Here is a 10,618-nt window from a genome sequence, read left to right as displayed (position 1 = left end):
TAGCCTGACAGGAGTGATATTTGTCTTGTATTTGTATTTATTCATTAGATAAAAGGGGACACCAGGGAAGAGACAAAACCCTAACACACACACACACACAAAGCGCACACAGGGCACGCACTCACACGCACAGCAGCTGGCAGATTGTGGCTAAGCCATTACAATGATAATGGCTGTGTCCACTGTGATATCCCACTTTTTAATTTTGATTTCGGGAGGTGAGTGAAGTCATTATGGTGCAGCCCTCGCTCGGTTTTATGAACAAGCCAATGCCCGAGAGACTCTCTCCTCTATACACACACACACACACACAAACAAATGGCCACACGTGGATGATAGATAAGCACACTCACGTTCACGCACACTTACACACACACACATCAGAGCGAGTCAGTCCCCTGCCCCCCCCCCACAGTGATTTGCCCTGCCATTAGGCCCACCAGTTCCAGAGGGCGGCTGAGCGAATGGGGTGTCCCAGACCCACTCAGCGTCAGAAACACATCACTTAACCCTGACGCTCTCGCTCGCCATGAAAAGCCAAAAGCCCTCTCCAGTTAGGCCCTGCCTGTCTTGCCTTTATTGATTTTGTGACAATGTGAAAGTCCGGCGTCAAATCAGGTAGCAAATCATTGAGAGAAAGTTTCAATTTTTTTTTTCTCCTTTCTTTTTCTTTTCTTCCTGTCTTTCCTTCCTCCCCCTGAAATTAAAGGCTCCAGCGGATTCTGCTCCGTCCTCTCCTGCTCCGTCCTGTCAGGGGGTAATAGGCTACACGGGAAGAAGAAGATTTAACAAACCCATGGGCCAAAGCCTTTTCAAAAGCCTGCCAGAAGACCTCTGGTGTTCGCTCATCAGTGAAGCAGTTAGCCAACAGTAACGTGCACGTAATCATACAATTAGAGACCGGCTCTGTGCAATCTGTCACAAACAAAGCGACCTAAAAATAAAAGCAATAAGGACTCACAGCGTTACTTATGCAAAGTAAAAAATACCCTTTTAAGATTTGCCGTGGCTCCGATTATAAACCTATTTGTGCACATTTGATTATTTTCCACCCTCACGCGTAGCGGTGCACAATGAGCAATGTGGGTTGAGTGGAGATTGGATTAGTTGAGGTTCCACGTCTTTTGACTTCCACATACTTCTAATGGAGATGAAACTGGCTTAAAGTGATTACTGTCTTATTTAATCATTCCAGAAAAAAATGTGCTCTAATCAATTCTGCAAGTGTGCAGCCAGATGTTTGGAATTTCTGTAATTGAGTTATTTCAGTCAGACAAACAGAGACGTGTTTGGTCTAATTAGACTCCGTTGTCAAGGAAATCAAAAATTCTTCAAGCGGGAGCTGAATGCTTTTAATATGCTATTGAGTGATGTATCATTTTTAGAATTCATTTCTGATGCAATAAAAACTTGTCTGATCTTTGGATGTTCTTGTTCATCAAGACCTGTCAGTTATTTCTGTCATAATTCTCTCAGAACAAACTGTTTGGAACGCGCATTGTTTGTCCCTGTTTGATCATCCCACAGCAATCAGGCAGATATTTATAGCACTCTGGAATTAATATTTGTGCAAATGAACGGGCTTCTCTGTCAGCGTGCACACGGACACAGATGATTTGTGTCGTTGTGATGTATCTGAGCATCTTATAGCGCTCTCTCAATTCATCCATCTGTGCATATGGCTTTGAAGGGAAAGCGTCTTTATTTTGATTGGAATAAGAGACAGATTTTGTTCCTGGCAGCTCTTAGCCTGTGTGACTTCATTACCCCGTCAGGCCCGCCAAGCACATTGGCTAATTACTCAGTCAGTCCAGCATTGGCAGGTAGTTGCACTCATATTGATCAAAGTGCTTAGAGCTGGCCTCTCAAGCAGAAATTAATCAGGCATTATTTTTTGCTGAGAAAAAAAATATGAAATCTCAAACTGCTCCATGTTTGGTGCGATGTGCACGACGTAGTTTTTAGAAAGCAATATTTTCTTATTGGGCTAAGGCCCTTAACATCAGATGACATCAGGGAATATGAATCCCTGCAATGATTGAGTGAGGCACGCAGGGTGAGGGAGGCGCGGTCCGGTCACCCATTTCTGGAAATCTCTAATAACTGGGTCCAAAGTGTACAACCGCTGTTACAAACACACCTCTCAATCAAACACCACCAACCCAAAACGGCCAGTGTTGTTTATTGGATAAAAAAAAAGAAAAGAAGATGCCACATAGTTTGCATTTTAAATCTGATTAAATCTCCCAAGAACCCCAATGGGGGGATAATCACTGCAATGGAAGTGAACTGCGTATTCTCAACTTTCTTGGCTTTTAGGATTTATTGCAGGGCTTTAGATACACTTGCTGTACCTGATAAACCGGCAATTCAAAATAAGTATTTTTTAGCATTAAAAAGCTAAAACTGCTTTTAAAATGTCGTGAAACGTCCAAACAGAATGTATCACAAAAATACAACTGTTTACCTGCATTCAACCACAGCACACTCAAACATTACTGGTCAATACTACTCAGACCACAAACAGAAACCAGATGCAGACGTCAAAGTCTTTTAGCCTTCGAATTCTGTACACCAATGGCGAATCTGTTCATAGCGATTAGAAAATACATGGAAAGGTACCTTATACAAGCCTGCATAAAAAAAAACATACATGCATTTACATTTCATTCCAAACTTAGCACAGCTAACATGACTCTGACTCTGAGCACTGATTTCATTCATACTTACATTGAGTCGACAACTGAGAAACAGATCAGAATTTGTGTTTAGGGGCCTTCTGTTTATTCAATTTACATTTCACATGTTCACATGTTCACATGTTCAGTTCACGGTCAGTTTCAGAATTGGCTTTGTGATCAATAGTTTGATCAGGGTCTGGAGCTGAGAGGAAACGATGTGCTCCGTGGGCCCCCGGTGGATTTATCTCACGCCATTTATGTATCTTGGTGGGCTGCCAAGAAGCCTGGATTGAAAGGTACGTCAGCAGCGTGATTAACGGACAATGACAGACTCAGGTGTCGATATGTTCCGCGCTCAGATTTGTAGTGAGGGCATCATCGCAGACTCAGGCCCAGTATATCATCCAAAGCCAGTCAGGAGAGAAGTGTGCTGGGAGAACGCTAAGGAGGCCACAAGTGTGGGAAGGGGAAAAAGAGAAGATTGGATCTTCTTTTCTCCTCTTGGTGAAGAGACAGTAAATACCTTGGTTTTGCGCCTGTGCTGTTCCCCCGACCTGACCCTGAGACCTGCCCTTGGTCTCCGATAACACTCCCTCGGTGCCCTGCTCAAGGCTGCGGAGCAGGCGGCCGGACCCGGGCCTTGTAACTCACAGGCTTCTAGATCGCCTGCCACGCTGTATTGATTTTTGTTTCCCCAATCTCCAGGAGAGAAGCAAAGAAAAGATTAAAAACACTGTCAGTTTGAAGTTGAAAAAGAATCCTGCACTGGGGAGATACCTTGGAGAGCAAGAGGTCACAGCTGAGGAACGTATATCTCTTCATAGGTTCAATCCTTCCTCGGCCCAAAATCCAATTATCCGTACACAGAAACGGCGCGCTGCCAAACGTTTAGACCACAATCCCTAATGAATATAGCAGCCATGTACTGTATTATAATCTAATATTCTAAAGGTTATCTACCTTTTTGTGAATACATTTTTACTCGTTAAAGTTGTCATGAAATCGGTAATAATGATGATTCAAGTGCATTTGAGATCAATCCATAGGAGCATCACGGGAGCTAAAAATTTTAATAAATCAGCATCAAACATAGAATTCGTAACTTTTCAGCATATTAAGTCTTAATGGACCGTGTTCAGTCTTATTTCATATGCAACAAATTGCTGTTGCATAATAGTCACATTTCTCTCTCTATCTTTTTACATATGTGGATATTTCACTCTATTTCTAAGCATGATCAATTGTGATTTTAAAGCTGCAATAACAGTTGTTTTTAACTGTTCAAATTATTACATATCATGCATTTCAGATATAGTGACAAATAGTAGACTGTGAATCATAAGGAGACGTCACACATTGGACTTCCATGTGGACGCTCAAATTCAAACAACAAGGGCAATTCAAACAACCCCTTAATAGGAGATTTTGGTGCAACTTAAATGCTACAATTAACTTTCGTGAACTAAAAGCGCGCTGTGAAAGGGTCACGTGTTTAACGGACTACTCCCAGACCGGACAGCGCTTTTGTAGCGACCTGTCAATCACAAGGTAGTCACGCCCTAAAGCATATCCTGCCGGCTATCAGAGATAATGGGATAATGGAACGCACTTCTGCATTAGTTTCACTTTTCACAACTGGAGGTTGTCAACTGTGACAAACCCACAGAGAATTACCAGCAGACTGCAGACCCCCTCAGCACCAGCTGCCTTAAGCATCGTTCAGCTCGTCCACTTATTGGTTGGACAGAGGAGAATTAATAGCACAAAAAAAAAACAATCAATTCTCTCAGGAGGTGGAGACCAAAACAAAGCTGAAGGAGAGGGGATATTGTACCCACAATCCTTTGCTTAAATAAAAGGGTCACATGGCTCACAAATCTCATAAAACAGCTTTATCAAATTTATTAGGCATCAGAGTTTGAAGAGTCAGTTAATTTTGTCGGTCAATTTTCTGCATCACGATACACACACTAACCTGATTACAACCGAGAGTGTGTGTGTGTGTGTGTGTGTGTGTGTGTGTGTGTGTGTGTGTGTGTGTGTGTGTGTGTGTGTGTGTGTGTGTGTCAGTGTCCACGTGTAGCTGGTATTTTGATCATGGCAGTCAGGGCCCTTTTCATCTCTGTGGTGTTGAAAAGGCTCCTTATTGGCCCTGACCCGTCATGAAGTATTGTCTTATCAGCTGGGCATGAGTTGCCATAAGACATTAGGGCTGGCACATTTCTCCAGCTCCCCTCCCCAACAATCCCCATCCACTGGAAAGAGATCACAAATACAGTGCTGTCACTCCCTGTCCGCTCTGTTTACTTGATTTCTATCTATCTCCGGTCAAAGGATGTCAAATCAACTCAGCCTCGATGGAGGTCTTTTAAATATTACCGTAGTTTTTACTTTATTGAATTTCCTTTGAGGAAGGCTGCTTCCTGTCCAGTATACGGATGCAATTTAAAAGCCAAAGATACCTGGATAAAATTTAGATGTACGCGGACTGTATTTGGGACATTATAAATACAGGTGACAACTCTAATAAAAGACGACAGACTACATGAGAGAACAAACTGCCGGGTGAGAATTTCCTCAGATGCTGTCACCCCCGGTCCAAATGGCAGGCTGTGTTCTAATATTTATTGAGTTGGTTGATGAAATGCCATCTCTGATGATGTGATGTTCACAGGGAAGGCAGCCGTCTAAGAAGTTTAACTGACACGCGTTGCCGTAGCCAAAAACACGTACTCTCCTTTAAATATTGAAGGCCTACACAAGGAGGAACATGGAGTCCTTTGTGCTGCCTGTCATTATTATACACATGTCGGCTGGTGTAAATTAATTGGATGGATTGTCCTCTTTGTTTTGGATGCTTATTAAAGCAAATGGGTTACCTTTCCTGGGTAGCTTTTGCATTTAGGTTTATATGAAACAGTTCCTCGTTGTACTTATGTCCATTCTGTTACAATGCTCCAGTTCAATTTAAACGTCACAGTATCACCGTGAAGCTAAAGAATCATCTGATGTGGATCAGTTTGAAGGATTTGGATTTTTTTACATCTTGCTTTCGGCCTTATTTTAAGGCATTTGTAGTTAATGTTACAAAAATAGGCAGCAGAAGAGAGCAAAAAGCAATTGACGGAAAATGCAGCACCTTGCAAATTACACAATTTAAAGAGCAGGATTTTGTATTTATACGTTATTCATAGGAGTTTGCCCCCAAGCAACTTCACAAGCTTTAAGTCCTCCACAATATGCCGGTTCTCCTCAAAGGGCATATTAGCGTTTGCTGTTGCATATTAATTTAGCATCCAAAACGACTGACTGTATACAAACCACCATGCTCCTTTATGCCTCCTTCTCTCGCCCTGAAGGGGTAATATCGCAGGATTATGAGCCCTGCGCGTAATATTTATAAATCCCCCTCTTTCTATTCCTTTTATATCAAGCAATTATGTCTTTCACCCCATCAATCTGTCACTCAGCATCCACTTATACCCACCATGTTGTTTAGCCGGGGGACTCGTATGTTCATCCTCTGCTAAAGACTTGACTTTTTGATCTATGTTCATTTGATTTCTTCAACATGGTCAGTTGTGGTTAGAAGAATAAAGAGGAAATTATTAAAGCCACTGGAGACCCTTATGTACAAATATCTTCCAACTACATCATTTTAACTATAAACTAGAAATGTGTTTATAATATAATATTTTCATAATAAAATATGGTAAATATTCCTGATATTAAGTGTTGATTGGGCAAGGTAATTGGTGTTCGTACAATTGATTGTAACATTTACCCGAGAAATTAATTCCACAAAACAATTAGATAGTTGTTCCAAACTCGTCTCCACGTAGCCGTTTGCGGCTAGCTAACAGTACTTTGGCTAGGCCTTTACCACGCTAACATTAGACTTAAAAGTTGTCTTCTGGATGTTGCTAACATTTTGTTGTGCTATATTGCGGCTAACATTAATGTAGGTGTAACGCTACCGTAGTGCTGCCGTGACATCATATTCATTGGATTTTAATAAAAAACAAAAGAGATGCAAATCAAAACGTGATGTCTCACAAAAGGAGGTTAATTGACCTCTGAACAGCCACAGGTCCAACGGAGACACAGTTCTATCAAAGACCACCTTTGGAGGAGGGGACGAGCGGACTGTCCCTCAGGAGTCACTTGAGATTTAAGTCTTTAAACCCAAGCAAAGATCTTCTCTTTGCAAAAAAAGAACAAAGTAGCAACTCAAACCTACATTGTTGCCCTGGTGAAGCATAATTCCAACACATTTCATGAAGCCCACCTCATAATATGGAGTTTTACCTACAATTTGTTGCTTTTTTTAAATAAGCTTTCTAAAAGTTAAGTTTGTTTCATCATTTTGGTCGATGCCTCTTAAAAGACTAAAACATGCATTTCCAGTGGCTTTCAGTGCAAGTTGTTACAGGTAAAAATCAAATCACCTGTGTAGTACACTGCAGAAAGAGCAAAGTGACCCATTTCCTTTGTTGTTATTAGACATTAGCTTCATGGAAGACTTGGTTTTTTCCATGTTGACGTGCCTCCATATGGCTGTACAGGTGTGAGAGGCGGATATATGAGGAATCTATCACTACTGTACCGCAGCGGCGCTAGTTATTTTTGTTGGTCCCGTCCTCTTTGGTGGAACATGAGGGGCGCGGGGAGCACGCTGAGCGGAAATGTGCGAGCGGAGGATCAATGGGAAAGAGGCACAACAACGTGCGTGTGCATGGAAGAACACAAACGGCAAACAACAAACACAACCTGCACACACCTACACGCCACACGCGCACATGCAAACATTATAAATACACGGCATAAGCCCAGGTGGATTTGGTGCAAGCTGTTTTCACTGGCAGCAAACCGCCCCCCCCCTGCATCCCCGTCCCAGCCCTGTTCAGCAAAGCTGTCACAGCGGCAGCACTCATAATGAAGGGTAAAATATTTTATTCAGATTTATTAATTTGAAAATGAAGCATGCCTGTCGACGGAGGGACAGTTCTTCTCAATCTGTCAACGCGGAGCCACTCGGCGCTGACACCGGGATTCATTTGTCTTGTCGGCTCTGACAGTCGGATTCTCCCAGTGCTCCGTGGAGAGGGATCGCCCAGGGATTTTTTGAGCCGGATAAAACACATTCCGACAAGGAACAGCCTCTTTATTAATGCAAATTAGGCCAGAAAAATTCCAGCAACAGCTACTTGGCTCCAGAGCTCTGGCTCCATTCACTGTTATTTTTGGAGGGGGTGGTGGCGGGAGGGGGGGGGGGGGTTGTGTTGATAAAAGCAGCCTTGGAGTGTTTGTGAGGATAGGGCCTTCAGGAGGACCTGTCACACCGCAGCTGTGACACTATCCACACACGTGGGACCTAGACCACATTTTTGGAGCCTTTCCTGCACTTTTAGCTCTCTTCTCCAGGTATAATATCCCACAAAAATGATTTCTTTTTTACTACAGGAAATACCAGTAGATTAAAATGCTCGCGGGTTAGGTCTTATATTCTCTCACAGAATGCACTCAAGCATTAATTAGCTATTGAATAACTTATGTTAACCGCGTGCATATTAGTCAGAACCACTGCCCTCTTTTTTCATTCTCCTTTGCATTTGGATTTGCTTCCCTGCGTGTCTATTTAGACAAGAGGGCAGGAGACTCACAAACTGTGGCTGCCTTGCATTTGCCTGGATGAGTGCAGGCGAGTTGTTGTTTTATTTCGCCGAGAGTCCTTTGACATTTATCTCTCTTCACCTGCTCCGTGATGGCGATTCCAAGTGACAGGGTTTCTTCCCTCTCTTCCTTCTCTGTCTTTCTGTCCGTCCTTCCTCCCCCTCGCTCCAATCTCTCCCTCTCATTTTCCATCCCCCTCTAAGCTCGTCTTCCTTTTTTCTCCTCGCTGAACCTTTGCATCCGTAAACCCGGCCACTTTCTGCACTGCACATGTTAAACTAAAGCTGCGGGACCCTTAAGGAGGAAATGCTGTTCGACGTGAGGCGATGTGAGTGCTCCCCTGTAATGTTTAAAATGGTACGGCCTTTCAATCGTTAAATTAATCAAATGCACAAAGTGGGGAAGGAGAGCGTGCTGCCACTGTATCTGTAGCGCTCAGCTTAGTTGCTTATCCTCTGGTACAAGCTAGAGGTTGTATTTCACTCAAGCAGACAGGAGGCACCACTTATTCAGAGTCCTCCCACCGTCAATACAGAGAAGGGCTTCTCTCTCCCGCGGGGTGGGTTTACTCTTGCTGGGAGATGTTTCCCGCATGTGACCATCGGAGACATTAGCTATTTTGTGAGAGGCACCAGAGCGACGGGAGCGGCTGCAAAAGAAATTGAAATAAAATGTCAGCAAAAGAGGTGGCCTGTCCAATTTGTTGTGATCCTGCGCGTTGGCCCGCTCTTAAGGGAAAAGTCACCTTAATTGCCTTTGGATTCAATACTTGACCTCACCATCAGTTCATTAACCCGGCAATAAAAGAAGCCCTCATTCTGCCACAAATGCACCCTTGTCTGCCCATTTGAAAACCATCTCACTTCCCACGGCCCTGTTTTCTCCCCCGGGAACAAATGCCGGTGAGTTCCCCACTTTATCAATTGCCTTCATAATTTTAAAAGCCTTTTTTATGTTGTTGTTTTTCTCTCATATAGTAAATGGAGCCATAATTTAATATTTTAATGCATGTTAATGTGTTGTTTAACCTTCTAGCAACAATCAGGCGTCTCTAAAAGGTTAACCTTGAACGTGAGCCAGTGCAGACAGCAGCACAATAACGCGTCAATCTTTGAAAAACATCTCTGTCTAATGGATTAGTGGTTGATTGCACAGCCCCATCTCGAGGTAGATGCCGTATATATTGGATAGGCATTAAAACAAGCATTTCTCAATTTTCTCGCTGCCGGCCCTCAGGGTCAATGGATCGCTGGGGCAACAAAACGCTGAGTCAGCGCTTGCCTCTTAATTTATCTTGGGGTTTGATTATAGCTTCATTTAAGTCCCCGGCAGCCAACCAGCACAAACACCAAGCAGGTCGCTTATATAAAAGGACTGTTTAGTGAAGAAATCTTTTCCCTTTTATAATAGCTCACTGGTTAAGAGTATGTGGGGAAAACACGGCAGCCCTGCACTGACATGAGGGGTAAACAATATTGTAAGAATCATGACAGGTGGCAGAAAGAAAAAGTGAATGAGAGAGAGGGCGTGCAGCCACTGGTGTGTGAAGGGTAACTAGACCGTCAGTAACCTTTATGTGATGGCCTGACACTGTGTCTATCACATTAATGATCGGTCAGGTGGAAAAGCACTGATCAGGCAAATGCGTAAGTCAATCAGTCACTGTATTTCTATTATTATGCCGTTTGAGGCAGTTGAAGGCCCTGGGATGCTTCAAGGGATGCGCTCGTCAGATTCAGAGTCAAAAAGGCCCCTTTTCTCAACTCAAAACGGACAATCCAGCCGTCCCGCTCACTAACTGCAACGACGGGCGGCGGAGTGTGGCGGACTTGGCTCGGGACTTTTCTCTAAAACTGTTTTTGTTCCACGCGCAAACCACTTCCTCAGGACATCAACACGGATAGAAAACGCGGAACGAGCCCCATCGTATTGACACTCTGAAATGATCACACGAAGACGTTAGTTTGAAGCACACCGAGGCCTCTGCTGGTCCACCTGTGTAGATGCACAGTGTCAGAACTGTTAGCTCGACCATAAAGTAAAGCTAATTAATAGAATCTACTCTTAATTCTCTGTTTTTTGCTGTTTTTTATTACAAATGATTGTTTAATCAAAGTGTTTCAATCAAAACATTGTTAGTGATGTAATTTTTTATCAGCTGAGCTGAACTCCTGTATGGGTTAGAAGAGTCAGTTAGAAAACTAGATATTGTGTATAGCATGAGATTCGGGGAAATGAGGTTGTTCACTTTGTTTCTTCCCCAA

The sequence above is a fragment of the Gasterosteus aculeatus genome, chromosome 8 (genome assembly GCF_964276395.1).
Source record: "Gasterosteus aculeatus chromosome 8, fGasAcu3.hap1.1, whole genome shotgun sequence".
NCBI lineage: Eukaryota > Metazoa > Chordata > Actinopteri > Perciformes > Gasterosteidae > Gasterosteus > Gasterosteus aculeatus.
This window is presented reverse-complemented; position numbering follows the sequence as displayed.